General features: G+C 50.8%; 1 pseudogene; it reads left to right on the top strand.

Annotated features, from left to right (window-relative positions):
- Nucleotides 1-5,874: 5,874 nt before the first annotated feature.
- LOC124620604 lies at nt 5,875-5,992 on the top strand (annotated as a pseudogene).
- The last annotated feature ends 17,872 nt before the right edge of the window (nt 5,993-23,864 follow it).

Below are 23,864 nucleotides of genomic sequence, written 5' to 3'. Positions count from 1 at the left end.
GGCATCTGAGCGAGCCCCCGTTTCCGTTGCCGACATCCCGTATCGTTTGTCGTTCGTGCGAGAATATTATCTCACTTGCAGTTACGTTTTAAGAACGGCTAACGATCCACACCGTACGGCTCGGCGTCTCTACGCCGACCTGATGGGACGGCCGCCGGTTCACAAGTTGGAGGTTCGCTTCCCTACTGTGAACCGGAAACAGGTGTGGGCGAACATCAATGACAGCGTGTTGCCAACCGACGTTTCGGCGTTGTGGTTAAAGTTGGTGAACACCACCTTACCGACGACCAACCAACGCCTCGCCGACATCCATCTCTTCGCCTCGCCCAACTGGCAGGTGTGGCGAGCCTGACACCAGGGAGCACCGACTGCAGTGTCGGGCTGTTGCACAAGTGTGGTCGCTTTGTCAGATCATGCTCGCACTTATCCAGAGAACTGTACCGGCAAATGTCACCGTCGATTCCGTTGTTACCCCTGATTTTAAGTATTTTCCACGTGCAAGGCATACAACTACGGTGTGGTTATTTGGACATACGGTTTACGCCCTGATTGATCTGGAACTGTCTGATGCATTTTCTTATTTGGCATATATCTGGGATTGTTTTGTGACGGCAAAAAGTAGGAAAACATACCGTGCAGATTTCGCGAACTATTTGAATGTAGCGATCTCTCACGCTTATACGGAAGTTCTGCGACTTTGAAATTTTCTTTATTTCATTTATTCATTAATTTATTTCTTTATCCATTTTTTTCTAAGTTTGGACACTTTCGTGTCATGTTTGTGGTACTGCCATACTCATTTTTTTTTCTCCATTTATGGTGACGTAATTCGGGGCGTGTGTTACCCCAATGTGTAAATGTTTATCGCTGCCGCGACTATTATGTTTAGCTTAAGTGCCTGTTTTTCTCAGTCGCTTTTGTTTTTACGCGTGCAGTGGCGCCTGCTTACGTAATTTAACTATTTTTCTGCGGCATGGTAATGCCAGGTAGTTTAATTTTTCACTCCTTTTTGAAGCGTGGCGAGATTATTACCTAATATTTCACTATTACTTTTTGTGGCGGTCATCCTGCATATGTGTTTAACTATTTTTCTGCGGTATGATAATGCAGGTACTTTAGTTTTCATTTTTTTTTTTTTTTTTAGCGTGACGAGCTTATTGCCTAATATTTCAATTTTACTTTTTGTGTGGTGATCCTGCATATGTGTTTAACTAATTTTTCTGCGGCATGATGATGCCAGGTACTTTCGTATTCATGTTTTTTCAAGCGTGGCGAACTTCTTGCCTAATATTTCACTTTTGTTTTTTTTGTGGCGGTGATCCTACATATGTGTTTCACTATTATTCTGCGGCATGATAATGCAAGGTACTTTCGTTTTCATTCTTTTTTAAGCGTGGTAAAAAGAAAAAAACCGGTTCTCGTCCGATCACCGAAGTTAAGCCACATCGGGCCCGGTTAGTACTTGGATGGGTGACCGCCTGGGAACACCGGGTGCCGCTCGCTATTGTGCGTCCCAGGTAGCCGAGGATTACCGGCCGCCGAGCCGTCGCCGCCCGACATCCTACCGCGTCGCGCCCGCGCCCGCCGCCTGCCGGATCCCGCGCCGTGCCAGCTGTAGCTGTTCGTTTCCAACGCACGATACAACGATTCGGTAAGCGAAGATGACCACGTATAACGGCTCGAACACGACGTTGCAATTGCAATTCGATCGAGGATACGTGAGGCCGACGGCCTTCGAAATCGAAAAATGGATGTTCGACGAACTACGTATAGAGGAGGAGGAGGAACTGGTGGGGCTGATGCTCGATTTTACGTTGTATAGTTTGTTTATCAAGTTGAAAACGCTAATACGGTGTGAAACCCTTGTGTCCACACACGGTGGGAAACGAAAATTCAACCACAGAGACGGCGCAGTGAGTGATGTGAAGATCTCCTTCGCCGGATACGGTGTGCGTCATTTGAAAGTGTATAATCTTCCGTTTGGGGTGCCTGACGACGAAGTGGGACGTTACTTGCGTCTTTATGGCAAAGTAATCTCACGTCAACCGCGAGTTCTGGGGTGCTGGCCACCGGTACAAGGTGGACTCAGGCGTCAGAGCACTGACGATGGTACTGAAAAATGGCGAGGATCCTGCAAGAAATCCGCCGGATCCTTACCAACGCAGACCGGGCACTACTGAACGAAAACGTCACAGATGATGATGTGAAAGCCGCCATCAAAGACAGCAGAAACGGAAGAGCACCTGGCGCAGACGGAATCCCAACAGAATTCTACACTGCGCTCTGGGGCACAGTCGGCGGAATACTCACCGCAATAGTAAATGAAGTTCTCAGCGGGACAGAATTGCCTGCAAAATTTCTGCAAGGGACGGTGATTCTGCTCCCCAAAACGTAGGCAGCCAACAAAATCAAAGACTTTCGGCCCATAACACATTTAAATTCAGACTATAAAATAGCAACAAACTGCCTGGCTGCAAACATCAAGGTCGCTCTAAAGAAAGCCATTAGCCCACGGCAAACCTGTGCAGTGCTTGGCAGGAACATTTTCGACGCCGTCTGCACATACAGGAACATCATAGCCCACGCAGCAACAACTAGGAGACCCGCAGCCGTAATCTCTGTCGATTTCCACAAGGCTTTCGACAGGATCAGTCACCGGTACCTGCTGAAAACCATCGCACGCCTCGGATTCGAACCAAAATTCAGTAGAACAATCAGGAACGTCATCACAAATGCCACCTCAAAAGTAACAATAAACGGATGGACTTCCAAGTCAATAAGACTGGGAAGATCCGTCAGGCAAGGATGTCCATTATCTATGGCTCTTTACACAATAGCTCTCGACCTCCTACTACGAAAACTAGCAGCTGATATCGGAGGGTACACAATATTTGCAACAAACATCGCATGTATGGCCTATCCCGACGACATGGGCATTTTCATTCAAAACGGAGAGGAACTAGAAATAATCCAGCCTATCATGGAATCCTACGATAGAGCTTCAGGTGCCAAAACGAATCCGAAGAAGAGAGTGCTACTACCAATAGGCAACGGCAGACTGCGACCAGCGAGACAGTGGTACCGAGTGACAAACAACCATACGGCACTCGGAGTGGAACTACAGCAGTGACCTCTGAAAATGGCAGCACAAAACTGGCGCAGCGTCTTGAACACAACGAGAGGGCTCGTGAGGACACACGCGAACCGGAGCCTGACGCTGAGCCAAAGAGTGCAGTTGGTAAACGAAACGATCCTGTCGAAAGCGTGGTACATGGCCCAAATACTATGTGCTCCGACAGAAATTGCGCGAGCGATAGGAGGCGCGGCGTACTACCTGCTGTGGAGGCGGGAAATCTTCAAGGTCTCCAAGGCGACGTGTTTCCTGTCGAGGGACGAACGCGGACTCGGTCTGACGGACATAAAGACCAAATGCGCGGCACTGCTCCTACACCGTGCGATGAAAATGAAGCACCAGAATAACAACAGCATAACGTCCAGCCTGGTCAACGAATACAAACCGGAATCTGAAGATGCCCCAGTGGACATCACCCACATTCCATTCAAGTTGCGGCACATAAAACAGATGGCAATCGACAAGAGTTACATCACCGCGGTTGTTGCCAACCCACAACAAAGAACGGCGAGGAAGATTTACAGCGCTCTGAGGGGGAAGGCAAGCAAGTTCAAAATAGAGACGAGTCTTCCAGATCACGACTGGCCACAGGTCTGGAACGGATACTTCCTGAGCACGCCAGGGACACGTGGTATAAAATCATCCACCAAACAGTGCCGACAAATGAAAAACTGGCACGCATAAAAATAGGGGAATCCCCAAACTGGAAACTCTGCAACCAGACCGACACCATAGAGGATCGTTTTGGCTGCAGAGAGAGCGGGGAAATATGGGCGACAGCGAGAAGAATGATCGCCCACATCAAAAGAACCGACGAGAGGGCGGTACATGTCACAGCTGTCACTGTCCCGGACGCGAAGCCTTTCCCCAACGCAAAACGTCTGGCCACAATGTTGATCATCGCCATGACGGCACACGCCATCGTCGGCAAACGGCAGACCGACAAGGCGCAGTTCGTCACGGACCTATGGGAGGAACACAGGAGGGCCAAACAACGCTCCAAGTACCGCGAGACCTTCCAGAACTTCCTGCAGGTCCCGCTGGACGCCGCCTTCCGAGACGCCTTCAACATGACGTGACCGACGCCCTCCCACAACACCCACACCCCAGTCGCTGAGGACATCGCCCACCGATCCCTCCAAAGCCCCGACGGCAAGAGTGGTGCAGCGGGGAAAGCGTTTTACGAAAATGTGCACAAAGTGAAAGTTTATATGTGTAGCAGTGCGAAAGTGAGAGTGACGTGTGCCAATTGTAGTGATACAGTGTCCAATAGCCAAATAAAAGGAGGCAAAGGAAATTATCAGATATTAATTTAGGGCAAAGGATACAAAAAAGTGTTCCAAGAAAACAAAAAAATGTCAAACAGTGTATTTCATGTAATTTAGATGTTCTCACACTAACATGCTCTCTCTCTCTCTCTCTCTCTCTCTCTCTCTCTCTCTCTCTCTCTCTCTCTCTCTCCATACAAGGTACGTTTTTTCCTTTCTCTTATTTTGTTTTGTTTTTTGTTCTTTGATTTACTTTGTTGTGTTTATTCCTGTGCTAATATATGTATACGTATAAATTTTTGCCCATCATGTGCCTAACGTAGCAGGCCTCATTGCAACTAACAATAATTTTTAAATTAGACTTTCTTTGCACCAAATTCCGTGAAAACTGTTGCGTCCACCCTTATGCAGTACATTAATAATCTCCTGCATTCAGAATTTACGCGCACAGATGTTTCTGGTCTAGATTCCCCATTTCGCCCTTGGCAAACATATAGCGAACATGCCAAAATAGGTGCATTTCAAATACCATAGATTAAAAATTGTGTTCTTTTAATTTTAATTTCTAAACTAAAAAAAACAAAGTAATGCAAGTTTTGTAATTAAAAAAGACATAAACTACAGACAGGAAAAATCTATCTGAAGGACACTCAGTGAATAAAAGTGTTGTAACTCAACCAGAAGACTACCAAAAAGAACAATTAGAAAAGAAAACGAGAAAATGAATATCCCCGTTCAATAATCAAGCACACCATATAATGTAAAGATTTATAATTGTTAAAAACTGTAAATTAAAGTTTATATACGTTACAAAAAAAAGTGCTGTTGGCTCCCCTTCATTTTCTCTTTTTTACGTCGCTACCCCTGCCAGTCCTCTTCTCGTACTACCTTTCTGTCGTGACAAAGACGCTTCCATAACAATTTTGGACTCAGTTCGAAGAAGAATGTGCCAAGGAAGATTTCATAAAAGTCTCTGAAAATAACAAAACAGTATGAATCGACAGATATGTTCTGAAATACGTCAGGGCTTATTGTTTTGTAGCAGTGTACAACTGCAAACTTGTAAACAAAAATTTCTCTTTCGTCGCTAGAAGAGGTGGATGCTTTGGCGACCCTCCTGTGTCTTGTGTCCCTGTTTTCGCACCTTTGCACAGCTCTACTGGCCACAGCCCCCCGCCGGATAACGAGAACAAGATGCGTCGCCCGCAAGTGTCGGACGCCACACGCACCAAGCGAAACGAATGACAGGCGGCGCACCGAGCAGCCGCGTGTCTCACGCAAGTGGCGGCGCGGCGCGCCCGCCAGTTCGGCAGACGCCTCTGAGACACCGGACGCGCACTCCGCGCCGCCTTCGAGGCTCCAGCTGTTGCGGAAGGACGTGCTCTGCGTCAAATGTGTCACCGAAAACCGCGATTGTGTGTGTTGGGGGAAGAGGCAGAGGCGTCTAATGTCGTGCGGCTACAGTATAAGGGCGCCAACGGCCATACCATGTTGAATACACCGGTTCTCGTCCGATCACCGAAGTTAAGCAACATCGGGCCCGGTTAGTACTTGGCTGGCTGCCCGCCTGGCAACACCTCGCTGCCTAGCGTGCAGTGTTTTCCTCGTGCGACTGGGCCGGCGGCGCCTCGGCGTTCGTCTGCTTCCTCTGCCTCGTGGCCTGTATTTCTACCTGACTGTAAGTAATGGAAATGCTATACGATGATAGTGAGGATAGACAGAATAGCCTGCAATGTGAATTTGATCGTTCCGTTGATAAACCTTCGGCCTTTGAAATTCACCGTTGGATACTAGAGGACTTGATGTTAAAGCATGATGACGTTCTTGGCATACAGTTTGATACGTTCCTTAATTCAGTGTTTTTAAAATTGAGATCTCCCGACATGTGTGATACTGTTGTGTCTGTCAATGACGATGTGCGTGAATTTCGACATCTTGACGGTAACATAAGTAATGTGACTGTGTCGCAAAAAAATGGTTCAAATGGCTCTGAGCACTATGGGACTCAACTGCTGAGGTCATTAGTCCCCTAGAATTTAGAACTAGTTAAACCTAACTAACCTAAGGACATCACAAACATCCATGCCCGAGGCAGGATTCGAACCTGCGACCGTAGCGGTCTTGCGGTTCCAGACTGCAGCGCCTTTAACCGCACGGCCACTTCGGCCGGCCGACTGTGTCGCACGCCGGCTTTGGCGTTAGGCAAATTCGCATCTTTAACTTGCCCTTTGAAATACGGAATGATACCATTTCACGTTATTTGCGGCCGTACGGTACCGTTTTGTCAGTGATTAAGGAAAAGTGGTCCTCCGCATATTTGTTTCAAGTCGAAAATGGTGTGCGGAGTGTGAAAATGGTTGTCAGACAACACATTCCGTCATTTATTTTGGTCAACGGCCACCGTGCGTTTGTGACTTATAGTGGACAGCCTCAAACTTGTTCATTTTGCAGTGGCGTTGGTCATTACCGGCAAGACTGTCCTAAAGGTAAACGGCCTGCTCAATTACCGATTGACGACGGTTTGATGTGTCCACTCCCGATTGTGACCTTGTGTCTGACGCTTCCGCGCCTACCCCCTGCGGGTCCTGGGTAAGAATAGGCCCGAGGTATTCCTGTCTGTCGTAAGAGGCGACTAAAAGGAGTTTCAACCGTTTCGGCCTTCCATGTGATGGTCCCCCTTGGGGTTTGACCTCCATTTTTCAAAATTCTACAGAAGTACGAGCCTTTTGGGGAAGGACGCCTTACGTGGTGTACCACTGGTCCTCAGTGCACTAAGACCTTGGCACTCAGCATTGTACCGGCGTTGTAACCATACCCACTATTCCTCAAATTGGGCCTAAACGCCTGATGGGTTGTACAAGTTACGCTCATAGTGCGTCCCCATCTGCACCTACGATCATGATGGACTTTCCATGGCACCAGAAATCCAGCACGGTAGCCAGCCCGTTGTGGTGGGGTCGTCATGTACCCTCTAGGTTGTAGCCCCCTGACAACACAGGGATCGTACTGCTGATACCTGAGCTGCACCCTCCCCACGTCGGCCAAGGAGTAGATGCCCGTCTCCTTGGGGCATCAGGACTCCCGGCAACGGTCATCCTGCCAGGTGGCCCTTGCTGAGGCTGGGTGGCGCCCGTGGGGAGACCCCCTGGTCGGAGTGGGTGGTGTCGGGGCGGACGTTTCGCAGATGAAACGTCAACACGTATCATGTCGCTCTGCGGCCGAGTCTTTCAAAAAGAAAGGTACTGTCTCTAGTTCTGGTTCTCCTGCCCTTTCCCCCTTGGCCACTCCCTGGGAGGAGGGACAGGCCCGCCGGCTTGGGGCGAAGTACTTCCCCCGCTATTTGGTCTGTTCTCGAACCGATGGGGGGACGTTCGCCACCTCCAAGCTCATGTTCTTTGTTCAGCACATTGAGGACATCTTCGGGGAAATCGAGGCTCTCAGTAAGATGCGTTCGGGGTCCGTTCTTATAAAGACCACCTCCGCCACACAATCGGCGGCGCTCCAGGCGTGCGACCGCCTAGGGACATCCCAGTGTCCATTGTCCCGCATCTGGCACTAAATAGGACGCAGGGGGTTATTTTTCATCGGGACCTCCTGCTGCAATCTGATGAAGAGCTCAGGGCCAACCTGGAGCACCGAGGCGTGCATTTCGTCCGGCGAGTTCAGTGCGGCCCCTAAGACTGTCGCATCGACACCGGGGCCTTTATCCTCGCCTTCGAGGGGGACGTTCTCCCGGAGAAGGTAAAGGTGATGTGCTACCGGTGTGACGTGCGACCTTACGTCCCGCCTCCTATGCGCTGTTTTCGGTGTTTGCGCTTTGGGCACATGTCGTCACAGTGTGAGGCTGAGCCCCTTTGTGACGATTGTGGACGTCTTCTTCGTGAGGAACATACATGCACCCCACCACCTCAGTGTGTTAATTGTCCTGGCATCCACTCGCCTAGATCCTCAGACTGCCCCGCATATCAGAAGGAGAAGAAGATACAAGAACTCAAAACTTTGGATCGTCTCTCTTATTCTGAGGCCAGGAAGAGGTATGACCGCCTCCATCCCGTGCCGTTGACCACTTCGTTTGCCTCAGATGTGTCCACTCCTTCCGCGGTATCCTCACCCCTATCCTGTCCCCCCTCCGCCTCCTCCCCCCATTCGGGGTCTCTGCCTCCCAAATCCCTCCCTTCCAAATCTTCCTCCCCCGTGGCCCCCGCCCCCTCTGCCCCAAGGGCCACCCTTCCTCCTCCTCCTCCTCCTCCTCCCCACCCCGCCGCCTGAGAAGCGATCCTCTTCTCAGGCGTCCATCAGGGAAACGTTCCGGACCCCAGCTTCCGAGGTCCGGCGTTCCAAAACGGACCCCGCGCGTGAGGACCTTCTTCGGGTCCAGCCCACCATCCCTGTGCCTCCTCGGACTTCCAAGAAGGCCTCCAAGAAAAAGTCTCTATCCCCCTCTCCACCCCGGCGCGTTTCCTCTGATGCTCCATCCGTGAGTCGCTGCTCCCGGCCGTCCTCAGTTTCGCCGGGATGCTCTGCTGCCAGGCGCTCAGCTGGCCTCTCGTCGGCAAATGATGCTGCCCCTCCTACACCACCAGGGACAGCGGCCGCAGCTGGCGACGACTCGATGGAACAGGATCCACCTCCCGCCGGTTGTAGCGCTGTTCCCTCAAAACCTGGCCCTCCGCGGCCGTCGAGGCTGACCAGCTCTTCCCCCGTCTCGTTCCCCCTCTTTTTTGACTAGCGATGGCCTTGTTACATTGGAACATAAGAGGTATTCGATCTAATCGGGAGGAATTACAACTGCTCCTCTGCCTGCACTGTCCGCTCATCCTTGGTCTCCAGGAAACCAAGTTGCGCCCGACTGACCGTATTGCCTTTACCCACTATACCTCGGAGCGGTATTACCTCACCCCTGTGGACAGTATCCCAGCTCATGGTGGGGTCATGTTGCTCGTTCGGGACGATATCTATTACCATCCCATCCCATTGACCACCCCACTCCAAGCAATAGCTGTCCGCATTACTCTTTCTGCTTTTACTTTTTCAGTTTGTACCATCTACACTCCATTGTCATCCGCTGTTATTCGGGCTGACATGATGCACCTGATTGTTCAGCTTCCCCCGCCGTTTTTATTGTTTGGCGACTTCAATACTCATCATCCCCTTTGGGGCTCTCCTGCATCCTGTCAAAGAGACTCACTCTTGGCGGATGTCTTCAACCATCTCAATCTTGTCTGCCTCAATACTGGCGCCCCAACTTTCCTCTCGGACTCTACTCATACCTACTCCCACTTGGACCTCTCGATCTGTTCTACCACTCTTGCCCGTCGGTTCGAGTGGTATGTCCTTTCTGACACCTATTCAAGCGACCACTTCCCCTGTGTCGTTCGTCTCCTGCACCACACCCCATCCCCACGTCCTTCGAGCTGGAACATACCGAAAGCTGACTGGGGACTTTACTCCTCCCTTGCGACCTTTCCAGACCACGATTTTCTCAGTTGTGACAGTCAGGTCGAATACCTCACGGCTGTTATCATCAATGCTGCCGAACCTTCCATTCCTCGTACTACCTCTTCTTCACGTTGCGTTTCCGTCCCCTGGTGGAACGAGGCTTGTAGAGACGCTATCCGTGCTCGACGACGTGCTTTACGCACCTTTCGCCGCCGTCCTACGTTGGCGAATTGTATTGGATACAAACGACTCCGGGCGCAATGCCGTAGAGTCATCAAAGACAGCAAAAAAGCTTGTTGGGCCTCTTTCACCAGCTCCTTCAACAGTTTTACTCACTCTTCTGTCGTATGGGGTGGCCTGCGCCGGCTGTCGGGCATTAAGGCCCACTCCTCGGTACCTGGCCTGACCTCAGGTAATGAGGTCCTCGTTGATCCTGTGGCTGTCTCCAACGCCTCTGGCCGGTTTTTCGCGGAGGTTTCAAGCTCCGCCCATTACCACCCTGCCTTCCTTCCCAGGAAAGAGGCAGAAGAGGCTCGACGACCTTCCTTCCACTCGCTGAATCTGGAAACTTATAATGCCCCCTTTACTATGCGGGAACTCGAACGTGCGCTTGCACTGTCCCGGTCCTCTGCTCCGGGGCCAGATGCCACTCACGTTCAGATGCTGGCACACCTTTCTCCAGCGGGCAAAAGCTTCCTTCTTCGTACCTACAATCGCGTCTGGACCGAAGGTCAGGTCCCCATGCGTTGGCGTGACGCCGTCGTAGTTCCTATACCCAAACCCGGGAAGGATAGACACCTTCCTTCTAGTTACCGCCCCATTTCTCTTACAAGCTGTGTCTGTAAGATGATGGAGCGCATGGTTCATGCTCGGTTAGTTTGGATTCTTGAATCTCGACGGCTACTTACCAATGTCCAATGCGGCTTTCGTCGCCGCCGCCGCTCCGCTGTTGACCACCTTGTGACCTTGTCGACATTCATCATGAACAACTTTCTGCAAAGGCGCCAAACGGTAGCTGTGTTCTTCGATTTGGAGAAGGCTTATGATACCTGTTGGAGAGGAGGTATCCTCCGCACTATGCACAGGTGGGGCCTACGTGGTCGCCTGCCCCTTTTTATTGATTCCTTTTTAACGGATCGAAAGTTTAGGGTACGTGTGGGTTCCGTATTGTCCGATGTCTTCCTCCAGGAGAACGGAGTGCCTCAGGGCTCCGTCTTGAGCGTAGCCCTTTTTGCCATCGCGATCAATCCAATTATGGATTGCATTCCACCTAATGTCTCAGGCTCTCTCTTTGTCGATGACTTCGCGATCTACTGCAGTGCCCAGAGAACATGCCTCCTGGAGCGCTGCCTTCAGCATTGTCTAGACAGCCTATACTCATGGAGCGTGGCAAATGGCTTCCGGTTCTCTGAAGAGAAGATGGTTTGTATCAACTTTTGGCGATATAAAGCGTTCCTTCCGCCATCCTTACATCTTGGTCCCGTTGTTCTCCCATTTGTGGAAACAACTAAGTTTCTAGGGCTCACGTTGGACAGGAAACTGTGTTGGTCTCCGCATGTCTCTTATTTGGCGGCCTGTTGTACACGTTCCCTTAATATCCTCAGAGTTCTTAGTGGTTCATCTTGGGGAGCGGATCGCACTGTCCTGCTTCGCTTGTATCGGTCCATAGTCCGATCGAAGCTGCATTATGGGAGCTTCGTCTACTCGTCTGCTCGGCCATCCCTCTTACGCCGTCTCAACTCCATCCACCATCGGGGGTTACGTCTTGCGACTGGAGCCTTCTACACTAGTCCTGTCGAGAGTCTTTATGCTGAAGCTGCCGAATTACCATTGACCTACCGGCGCGACGTACTGCTGTGTCGGTATGCCTGCCGGCTGTTGTCTATGCCCGACCACCCCTCTTACCAGTCCTTCTTCGCCGATTCTCTCGACCGTCAGTACGGGTTGTATGTGTCTGCCCTGCTGCCCCCCGGAGTCCGCTTCCGTCGCCTGCTTCGACAATTGGATTTTGCCCTCCCTACCACCTTCAGAGAGGGTGAGAGCCCGACACCACCTTGGCTCCAGGCTTCGGTTCATATTTATCTCGACCTCAGCTCACTCCCGAAGGAGGGTACTCCAGCTGCAGTGTATTGCTCACGGTTTGTCGAACTTCGTGCTCGACTTGCCGGTCACACCTTTATTTACACCGATGGCTCCAACACTGACGATGGTGTCGGCTGTGCCTTTGTCGTCGGGGCCGCCACCTTTAAATACCGGCTCCTCGACCAATGTCCCAGCTTTACGGGCGAGCTTTTTGCTCTCCATCAGGCCTTTCAGTATGCCCGCTGCCACCGCCATTCATCGTATGTAATCTGCTCTGACTCACTCAGTGCTCTTCAGAGCCTTGGAACTCCCTATCCGGTCCATCCCTTGGTTCAACGGCTACAGCAGTCCCTCCAGTCTTTCGCTGATAATGGTTCTCCTGTCAGCTTTCTGTGGGTTCCCGGACATGTAGGAGTGCCCGGGAATGAGGCTGCGGATGCTGCAGCCAAGGCTGCAGTCCTCCTGCCTCGGCCAGCCTCCCATTGTGTCCCGTCGTCTGACGTTCGCGGGGATGTTTGTAAGAGGCTTGTGTCGTTGTGGTGGGATGCTTGGTCATCCCTCAAAGGAAACAAGCTCCGGGCAGTAAAACCGCTCCCAACTGCTTGGACAACCTCCTCCCGACCATCTCGGCGAGAGGAGGTCCTTCTGACCAGGTTTTGGTTTGGGCATTGCCGGTTTAGCCACCGCTACCTGCTCTCCGGTGACCCAGCCCCGCAGTGCCCTTGTGGTCAGGCATTAACAGTGCGCCATGTTTTATTGTCGTGTCCCCGCTTTAGTCAATCTCGTGTTGTCCTGTCCATGCCATCTACTTTACCGGATATTTTAGCTGATGACGCTCGAGCAGCTGCTCGTGTTCTGCGTTTTATAACTTTGACTGGCTTGTCCAAAGAAATCTAACCTTTTTACCTATTTTATCTGCATCTTTGTCAGGTCTTTCTGGTGTTTCCCCCCCCCCCCCCTCCCCTTGAGTTTTACTAGATTCCATGTGCTCTAACAACAGTGACTGGGCGCTAATGACCTCAGTAGTTGAGCGACCTTAAACACCAGCTACGGCTACCGTGCAGGCTGACGACAATTTGTCTTTACCACATGTTTCACTTGCGTCTGTGTCCGACCCCGCGCCCACGTCGGCGACTTATTTAGTGTCGGCACCTGTTTCGCAGCCTGTGACGGTACCGGAATTTTCTGGTACGTTGACTGACTCGGTTGACGTGGCTGCCAGTGCTCCTGTTCGCTCTGCTGCCGTGGAATCGCAGGAATTTTTTGCGGCTCCGAAGCCGCGGCGTGACGAATTTCCGTCTCGAAGTTCTAGCAGGCAACGTGCTCGTAGTGTCGGTTGGTCGCCTTCCTCGGACAGGGGGTTTACACGACAGGACCGCAGTCCGTCTCCAGTTGACCGTTCGCCTGCCGCTTCCCGGCGGTCGCGGGTTGGTCGGCAAGATTCACAACAGCGCGTCGCGCGTCGGGACCTAGACCCCGAGCGGTGGCCGTCTCAGGCTCCCGGCTCCGGGCGTCAGACATAGCAATCGCAACAACAACAGCGTGCCGCTTCTCGCCATCCGCTCCCTGACGATCTCAACGTTGCCGATCAGAAGCGTGATGTCGCTGTTCGACATTTACGAACCGTTTTAAGTCAGCAGCCCACTGGTGACGATTCGGTTATGCCGGCTGACACGGCTTTGGCTGTGGCGCCGCCGCAATTGCCGACAAAACGGAAGGCTGAAGACACCCACCCACCAGCGTCGTGTCTGTCCTTCTGCCCCCGAGCGGGTGCCGGCTTCTTCTCCCGACGTGGAGATGCCCGTCGTTGATCCTTTGTCGGTAGCTTCCGGTGGCACAGATTCTGGGACTGCGTCCACCCCCACTCCCGTGTACTTCACTGAGTGGGCGGCGGATGTGGAAGGCGGTGAGACTTAGTGATTTCTTTGTTGTCCCCTAATCCAGTTGACGGGAATTACTCCCGTCTTTTAGAGAACTTTTTACCCTTTACGGTGGCTGAAATTCCGTCCATGTTTGCTGTCTGTTTTTAACAAAAGGAGCTTTTTGTGCTTGTGTATTTTAATTGTGTATGGAGCCTAAGCGTTGTTCGTGCCATATTTTAACTATCAATGTTATTCTCTGTTGTTCCCTAATCCAGTTGACGGGAATTCATCCCGTCTTTTTAGAGAACATTTTATCCCTTTTGGTGGCTGAAATTCCGTCCATGTCTGCTGTCTGTTTTTAAATGAGGAGTTTTTTGTGCTTGTATATTTTAATTGTGTATGGAGCCTGAGCGTTGTTCGTGGAATGTTTTAACTATCAATGTTAACAAGTTGAGTAATCCGCACAAGTTTTCGGCTTTGCTCGCCTTTTTACATGACTCCCACTGTCATGTGGCATTGTTACAGGAAGTTACGCGTCAGGCTCTGTTGTTTTTACTTGACACTTCTGATTTCACTGTCGTTGATAATATAATGTCCGACGAACAGACTGGTACTGCTATCTTAATCCGTCCTGAATTTGATGTTAGCAATGTTGAAATACACTCCTGGAAATGGAAAAAAGAACACATTGACACCGGTGTGTCAGACCCACCATACTTGCTCCGGACACTGCGAGAGGGCTGTACAAGCAATGATCACACGCACGGCACAGCGGACACACCAGGAACCGCGGTGTTGGCCGTCGAATGGCGCTAGCTGCGCAGCATTTGTGCACCGCCGCCGTCAGTGTCAGCCAGTTTGCCGTGGCATACGGAGCTCCATCGCAGTCTTTAACACGAGGGGCGCATAAAGCCTGTCAGATTTGTACAAGGTGAGACCCTAAACCCCAAAGAAACAGACGTACTAGACATCCAAATCAACAAGACTGGCATACTGACGAAAGACCAACACACTGACAACACCACTCATCATCTGCAAAACAAACGAAAGATATGGCACACTGACATACCCACAGAAGACGACGATGACATATACTGCTGCCCTTACGCCAATGAGTGCAGCGTACACTATCATCAAAGTAACAAGACCACCCCTGGGCAACCTGAAGCGACACCCGAAAGAGCCAACAGCACACGTGTGACAGAAACATCCAAGGAGTCTAAACAACCGAAACGCGAGGGGAAAGTAGTTGCGTGTGACGATAATTTCCGACAACCGCGGGCGCCTCCACCCAGTGCCACAAAAGTTCCTTCTACAGGCGACCCCGGCCCCCTCTCATCACCCAAGTCCGTGTCTGCAAGAGGAACACCAGCACCACCAGCTGCTCCCCCTGCGCACACCAACAGCAGCATCAACAAAGCACCCATCGCAGAGGGGCAGCGTGCAGCTGCCACTCAGCCGCGACACCCCAAGACGGCGCAGACGCCGACACCCGCTGCCACCACCAGCGATTTTAATTATAACAACATAGATTTAAACTTAAAATTAAGTAGATTAGAAAAAAGGGAGCTCTTCGAAACAGCGCAAAGATTGATCATTAGGCTATACCACCCCCATGGCAACTCAGTCTGCTTTCGTACAACGGAGCAGACGGACAGAATAATCCTGAAAACAGAGAACATCCCCACGGACTCAGATAGTCTGCTAGACCTACTCCTGCAGGTTTGCGCTCGCAGAGAAGAAAAATTTGATCTCAAAAAATTATACAAAGATCACGTTAGGGCATATGGAAGGACCTACTTCGATTTCAGTCAAACAGGAAGTAAGTGCTACGTTCACGTGAAGCATCCGATCTGAGGGTTGCTCAACTGAACGCCATGAGAAGCACACACGTCAGTCTGGAACTTCCACAGGTCCTGAATGAGCTAAACTGCGATATCCTGTGCATACAGGAGCCATATACGAAACAAGGCCATATCACCAATATCCCCACCCACGCGATATCAATATCGGGTAAGGCAGACTGCAAGGCGTTAGTCATAATCCTCAACACAGACATTCACCCAGTTAAAATAACGGAATTATGCACAGAACACGTTGCTACAGTGGAGATTACGTACAGGGGCGATACATGGGTCGTTGCATCGATTTATGCTCAATACAGCCATTGCATTAATCCCTATGCAAATGCTATCAGAAAAATTGCACAATACGCCGGCAATAAAAAATTATTAATCTGTGCAGATATTAATGCAAAATCCACTCTATGGCACTCCAACAGAACAGATGACAGAGGACGAATAATCAATGACGTAATACATGAAAATGGACTGAACGTCATCAACGAGGAAGGACACCATCCTACATTCACAGGGCATGACGGCTCCTCATCCAACATAGACATCACCCTTGCAAATAACGCCGCGACTACCTACATACTAGACTGGACGGTATATGACCACATTACCACGAGTGACCATAATGTTATCACACTAACTCTACAGAAGACAGCAAACAACAACACTGCAACACAACCCAGAAGACTGCTCTTTCATAGGACAGACTGGGACACAGTAAGACACAAGATACAGGAACAATCACTGCAGAACATCAGAGGCAGTGTTGACTACAGAGCACACAAGTTAACAGAAATCATTACACACATACAAAACACCTGCATCCCCACATCACGCAAAACAAAACAGCAGACCAGCCCTTGGACAGCACACCTAACACAACTCAAGCAGGACACCAGACGTAAACGCAGACTCTACCAAAGGGCAATCTCAGACAGAGAAAGACAAGTAAGACTACATGAATACCGGCTTGCCAAGGACAGATACAAACAAGAACTAAATAAGACTAGAAAAGACCAATGGAATGACTACGTAGCAAGACAAACACAACTTAACATATGGGGGGAACCTTACAAGATCGTGACCGAAAAAATCAAGAGCCCACTGGTTCTGGGAACGCTACGACAGGATGACGGGGTGATGACTAAAGGATGGAGAGGCACAGCGGAGTACCTGCTAGGCAAACTCCTTCCTGACGACATCGCCACCACAGACACACCTGAACAAGCAGCATTGAGACGAGAACTTACCACAGCCTACACCACACCAACCGTCACCTGTCCGTTTGCGCAGGAAGAGGTGGCGATAGCGATCTCAGAACTTAAAAATAAGAAAGCGCCTGGACCAGATGGTATCCACTCTGAGGTACTAAAACAGATAGCACCGCAGATCACCCCCTACCTCACAATACTGCTGAACGACGCATTAAGGCTAGGCCGTGTGCCTGCAGTGTGGAAAGCCTCTAGGGCGGTCATCATCAAAAAAGCACCAGACAAAGACCCCTCAGAACCCAAATCATACAGACCCATATGCCTCATCAATACACTCGCTAAAACACAAGAAAAACTCCTTTGCAAAAGATTACAAACACATCGCACACTTCGGGGACTGACACCACACCAATATGGCTTTCGGGAAGGAAAGTCTATTGACGATGCAATCAACAAAGCACTTCAAATTGTACACAACACACCTACAAAGTACACACTAGCCATTATGATTGACATCTCGGGTGCATTTGACAATCTATGGTGGCCGGCCCTCTTCAAGAGGCTCAGACACCTGCAGGTACCGGAATCCCTGTACAACAGTCTTGTAGACTACTGCAGGGACAGAACAGTCGCTTGGCACATGGACGACAAGAAAGTAATCAAACGCATTACCAAAGGTTGTCCACAAGGATCGATCTGCGGCCCCATCTTCTGGGACATAATGTTAGAACCGCTCCTAGAATTACTTGAGGAGCACAATGCGACAGATGGAGTTGTCGCTTACGCTGACGACCTGCTTGTGGCAGTGTCAGCAAACAACCGTGCCCAGCTAGAAGACAGAGCCAATGATACACTCAAAACAATTACACAATGGTGCACAGACAACAAGCTCAAGGTAGCAGAAAATAAAACAACTTACACACTACTAAAGGGCATCCTGCATAGGAACCCAGCAGTCAAAATCGGGGACACAAACATTAAAAGATCAAAAGTAACACGCTACCTTGGAGTCTACATAGACGAACTGTTGAACTTCCACGAACACATACGAATATCCACGGACAAAGCAGAAAAAATACTGCACAAACTGGCAAGGCTAAACTCGAAACAATACAGACTACCACTGTCAGCCATACGAACATATCATTGCGCTCTCTTCGAGTCTGTACTATGTTTTGCTGCCAGCACGTGGGCCCATAGACTCAGCCTATCCACTAACAGAACCGCCGTACGGCGGGGGCAAAGAAGCATTCTGCTTCGACTAACAGGGGCCTTCAACACAACCTCAGTCGACGCACTTTGCGTCGTGATGGGAATCTTCCCAATAGACGTAACCATAAGATACCGTGCGGCAAGGTACTGGCTAAAGATGGGGAAACTAGACCAGGTTCGGCAGATCACTGGTGTACCACATGCTACATCACGTCAATTCAAAGCATGGCGTGTGGATACCTGGCAGAGCGAGTGGGCTAACAGCGATAAGGGCCGACGAGTCTATAGCTTTTTCCCTGACATCAAAGAACGATTAAGACTGAAGCATATCGATCCTAGCCGCGGTATGGTACATTTTCTGACAGGCCACGGCCCTTATCCCATGCACCTGAGCCGCATGAGTCTGCAGCAGACTACCAGATGCACATGTGGGGAAGAAGGCTCCCCAGAACACACTGTCCTATTCTGCGGGCAACGCACAAACATTAGACACACACTACACATTACCCGGCAGAATACCCAAGATGAGATATACACCATTCTACGAGACCCAGACCTATGTGACAAACTTAATACACTAACTGACGAAATATCCAGGTCTCTGTATACCGAATATCTAAACAATAGACCACTCAGAAGGCAAGGCCGGGGACGCAGACCACAGAGTGCCCACGAGATGGATAGCAGTACAAACACCTCGGGCGAAGACACAGATGGTGAGATAAGCCATGTCGACGACCCATTGTGGCAACCTGCGGATGAGTAGTCTAGGTACCTGAACAACATCCAACACTAAAGAACACACACATGCACACAAAATCACAAATGAGTAATAGTCAAAAGCCAGGCACTTACCCCAGGGACCTACGCATCCTGGCGAGAAGCAACACCCAGCCTGGATGGAAGGATCTTAACTGTGGTTCCCCTTAGCTGGGCCCAACCCGACGGATACTTAACGTAGATCGGGGAAAACCACCGTCCAGGCTGAGTTGCCGCGTAACCAGGAGGCGGGAACTGGTCTTACATGCACATGTACACACATACACACACACGCACATAGCACATATATACAAGAACACACACAAGAGGATATGCAGTCAAAGGTGACATGACACCTGTAAACAAGGGTTAACTCCAAGATAGGCACCTACCATACGAACCTACGCCTCCCGACGAGAGGCAACACTGGGCCTGGATGGAAGGATCTTAATTGTGGTTCCCCTTAGCTGGGCCCAACCCGACAGATACACAATGTAGATCGGGGAAAACCACCGTCCAGGCTGAGTTGCCATATAGCCGGGAGGTGCCAATCATTCATCAAGCGAGAACTTGTCTGACAAGCACACACACCCACCCACAACCACACATAATGACACAAACACAGACCTAAACAAATTCAATAAAATCACTCCGTCACATCTAGACTAGTTAATATTTAATTTTGCACTATGTAAGTAGAAATAAGCTAATGAAGTATACAAGTACATATGTGAACTGTGAGTGGCGGCCAGCGTCTTGAAGGTCATTCCAAGACCCTGACCGCAACCCACACATAGGTGGTGGTAATTTCTCTATCCTTTTCTTTCCTATCTTTCTGTTTACTCCTTCTTAAATTCAAAATGAAATTGTTTTCCATTTCCGTATTATTTATATTATTTGTAATGTATCTAAAAGCTGCACAACGAACAAAAACGAACAAATAACGTAAAAGCCCGCCTCCACGTGGCAAGACTTGGGCAACAGTGTGAGTGGGATCGGGAACAGGGGAGGTAACTCACATAACCACTCCTGGGCCCGAGCCCAGTCACAGTGGCTAAGAGGCTTAATACGACCCACCATAAGCAATTAGAAGGTGGGTCAATAAATAAAGAGCAGCAAGTGAAAAAAAAGAAAAAAAAAAAAAAAAAAAAGTCTTTAACACTGGTAGCATGCCGCGACAGCGTGGACGTGAACCGTATGTGCAGTTGACGGACTTTGAGCGAGGGCGTATAGTGGGCATGCGGGAGGCCGGGTGGACGTACCGCCGAATTGCTCAACACGTGGGGCGTGAGGTCTCCACAGTACATCGATGTTGTCGCCAGTGGTCGGCGGAAGGTGCACGTGCCCGTCGACCTGGGACCGGACCGCAGCGACGCACGGATGCAGCCAAGACCGTAGGATCCTACGCAGTGCCGTAGGGGACCGCACCGCCACTTCCCAGCAAATTAGGGACACTGTTGCTCCTGGGGTATCGGGGAGGACCATTCGCAACCGTCTCCATGAAGCTGGGCTACGGTCCCGCACACCGTTAGGCCGTCTTCCGCTCACGCCCCAACATCGTGCAGCCCGCCTCCAGTGGTGTCGCGACAGGCGTGAATGGAGGGACGAATGGAGACGTGTCGTCTTCAGCGATGAGAGTCGCTTCTGCCTTGGTGCCAATGATGGTCGTATGCGTGTTTGGCGCCGTGCAGGTGAGCGCCACAATCAGGACTGCATACGATCGAGGCACACAGGGCCAACACCCGGCATCATGGTGTGGGGAGCGATCTCCTACACTGGCCGTACACCACTGGTGATCGTCGAGGGGACACTGAATAGTGCACGGTACATCCAAACCGTCATCGAACCCATCGTTCTACCATTCCTAGACCGGCAAGGGAACTTGCTGTTCCAACAGGACAATGCACGTCCGCATGTATCCCGTGCCACCCAACGTGCTCTAGAAGGTGTAAGTCAACTACCCTGGCCAGCAAGATCTCCGGATCTGTCCCCCATTGAGCATGTTTGGGACTGGATGAAGCGTCGTCTCACGCGGTCTGCACGTCCAGCACGAACGCTGGTCCAACTGAGGCGCCAGGTGGAAATGGCATGGCAAGCCGTTCCACAGGACTACATCCAGCATCTCTACGATCGTCTCCATGGGAGAATAGCAGCCTGCATTGCTGCGAAAGGTGGATATACACTGTACTAGTGCCGACATTGTGCATGCTCTGTTGCCTGTGTCTATGTGCCTGTGGTTCTGTCAGTGTGATCATGTGATGTATCTGACCCCAGGAATGTGTCAATAAAGTTTCCCCTTCCTGGGACAATGAATTCACGGTGTTCTTATTTCAATTTCCAGGAGTGTATTGCCAAATGGCCGCGCTATAGCATATACCGTTAATGGTCTTGCCTTTGTTAATGTGTACGCTCATGCCGGTGACAAACTAGCGCGGAATAAATCTTATGGTCAGGATCTTTGTCAACTTCTCCATCATAATCATACTGACTTAGTGATCGGTGGTGATTTTAATGCTGTGATTGATGGTCGTGATCAGGCGCCGCGTCCTAACTGGTGCCAGGAATTGCGTACATTGGTCGACAGCTTTCGGCTCCGGGACACGTGGCGTGTGCTGAATCCGGACTAGACGCATTTCACCCACTTTTACGCCACCGGTCACAGTAGATTAGACAGGATCTATGTGTCTTCGCCGCTCGCCGCCCACGTCCAGAAGGCGGACGTGTTGCCGGTTATTTTTTCAGACCATTGCGGTTACATGTGTCAACTCCTCCTACCGCGTGCGCGCCCTACTCGGCGCAGCAATATTTGGAAATTTAACTGTAGCCTTTTGGACGATGCCAGTCTTACGTCTCAGTTCACTGCGTTGTGGCGCAAGCTCTTGCGTGATAAATGCGATGACGGCAGTACTATCGGGTGGTGGGTGGCGGTCGCCAAGCCGGCTATTCGGCGTTTTTTAATCGATTTTAGCCGCGATGCGGCGCATTGGCGTCGGTCGACGGCACGTTTTTACCAGGACTGTTTAAAGGACCTCGCTCAGCGGGTCACGACGTCACCTGAGTTGCTTCCTGTTTTTAATCAATTTAAAGCCAAGCTCCTCGATGATCTTCGTCGGAAGGGCGTTGGGACTATCGCGCGGAGCCAACCGGTGGGTGACGTGGAAGGGGAACCGCTCTCTCTTTACCACCTGAGCAGGGAGCGCCGGCGGCGCGAGCGGTTGGCTATCCGTAAATGGATCCAGCGGGATGGCACGTCCACTTCCGATGGTGCGGCCATTGAGCGGGAAGTTCATGCGCATTTTGCGACGCTTTTTCGACAGGTGGACGTAGACGCCGCGGCGCTGCGCGATTTTTTGCTGAGGGTCCCACGTGTGTTAACACGACAAGATAGAGCCAGTTTCAATGAACCTTTTACTTTTGATGACTTAGATACAGCTGTGAAACGGAGTCCTAGGGGCAGGTCCCCTGGACTGGACGGGATTCCCGCAGAATTTTATTTAAAATTTTTCAGTCTTTTAAGTGATGTTTTAATTGCCATCATGAATGAGGTCCATAATGGCGTTGCTATTACTGCGGAATTTTCCGAAGGGCGCATTGCACTCGTTCCGAAATCGGCCGCAACACCAAATCTCGACGATGTTCGCCCCATAACCTTACTGAACGCCGACTATAAAATAATAGCGCGATGTATCACGCACAGGTTGACGAACGTTATGCCGAAGGTGGTGAGTGAACATCAGACTTGCGCTGTCAGGGACCGTAACATATTCGATGCTGTTCTGGCGTACCGGGATTGTATCGGTTATGTTAAAAGTCACAGGCTCCGGACGGCTGCGATAATGCTGGTCGACTTCAAAAACGCTTTCGATCGGATTAGTCACACCTATCTGCGGCAGGTCTTGGTCGGTTTTGGATTTGGCACTAAATTGACGACGATGGTGCACAGTATTTTGAGGAATGCCACGTCACGGGTTGTAATCAACGGAATTCCCAGTCGCGTTATACCTAATAGCCGTTCAGTTCGTCAGGGCTGCCCCTCGTCTATGTCGCTCTTCGCTTTGGCGTTGGATCCGCTCCTCCGCTGTATCGCCCAGGAATGCCGGGGCATTCGCATTGGTGACGTTCAGCTGATCTGTAGAGCGTATGCCGACGACCTCGGCGTGTTCCTTGATCAGCCAGAGGACATTGACAGGCTGCATGGTGTTTTGCAGCGATTTGAGAGGGCAATGGGGGCTATAGTCAATCCTCGGAAAACTGTTTTGCTCCTCTTACACCTCGACTGCGTACTGTTCGCTACGATTGGTTCTGTGTCAAGCAACGGCAGACAGTACTCGGTGTCATTCTAACTGACAATACGCAGCGCGTGGAAGCTCTTAACTGGCGGTCCACGCTGTATAAGGTTCGGGCTGTTGTGAAACTGTATGCCTCTCGGAATTTGGCGCTCCATCAACGGGTGGCTCTTATCAACACGCAGATTTTGGCCAAAGCGTGGTATCTGGCACAAGTCCTCCCTGTGCCGAGACAACTGGAACGGGCCATTCAACAGGCGGTCTATTGGTTGCTGTGGAAGGGTGACATTTTCAAGGTCTCCCTGGCAATCTGTACCTTGAGTCTGACGGAGGCGGGGGGGGGGGGGGGCTGGGTTTCGTTGACTTTCGCAACAAGTGTGCGGCGCTCTTCGTGAAGCGGAACTTCCGTAGTGCTTGACAAGGGGCCGTGCAGTCCGACGGCTGCCTTGTTCCGCGCATATCGCCCACCATCAGTGATTGCTCCGGTATCGGTCGGTCATATTCCGTGCACGTTGAGCTTCGTACGCCAGTATTATGTTTATAACAGCTATCTGGTGCTCGGTGATGTCCGTGCGTGCAATGTCGGTGACATTGTTCGCGCTCTTCGGGGATCGCCAAGCAGGAATAAATGGGAGTATCGGCTGCCTCAGTATGACTCGAAGATGGTGTGGAGGAACCTCGCCGCCACCGTTATTCCGCCCCACTTTCACGCAACATGGTATAAAGTGGTCAACCGCACATTTCCGACCAATGCTA

This window comes from Schistocerca americana, chromosome 6, assembly GCF_021461395.2.
Source record: "Schistocerca americana isolate TAMUIC-IGC-003095 chromosome 6, iqSchAmer2.1, whole genome shotgun sequence".
Taxonomy (NCBI): Eukaryota; Metazoa; Arthropoda; class Insecta; order Orthoptera; family Acrididae; genus Schistocerca; species Schistocerca americana.
The sequence above is the reverse complement of the archived record's forward strand: the minus strand, read 5'-3'. Positions and strand labels throughout refer to the sequence as shown.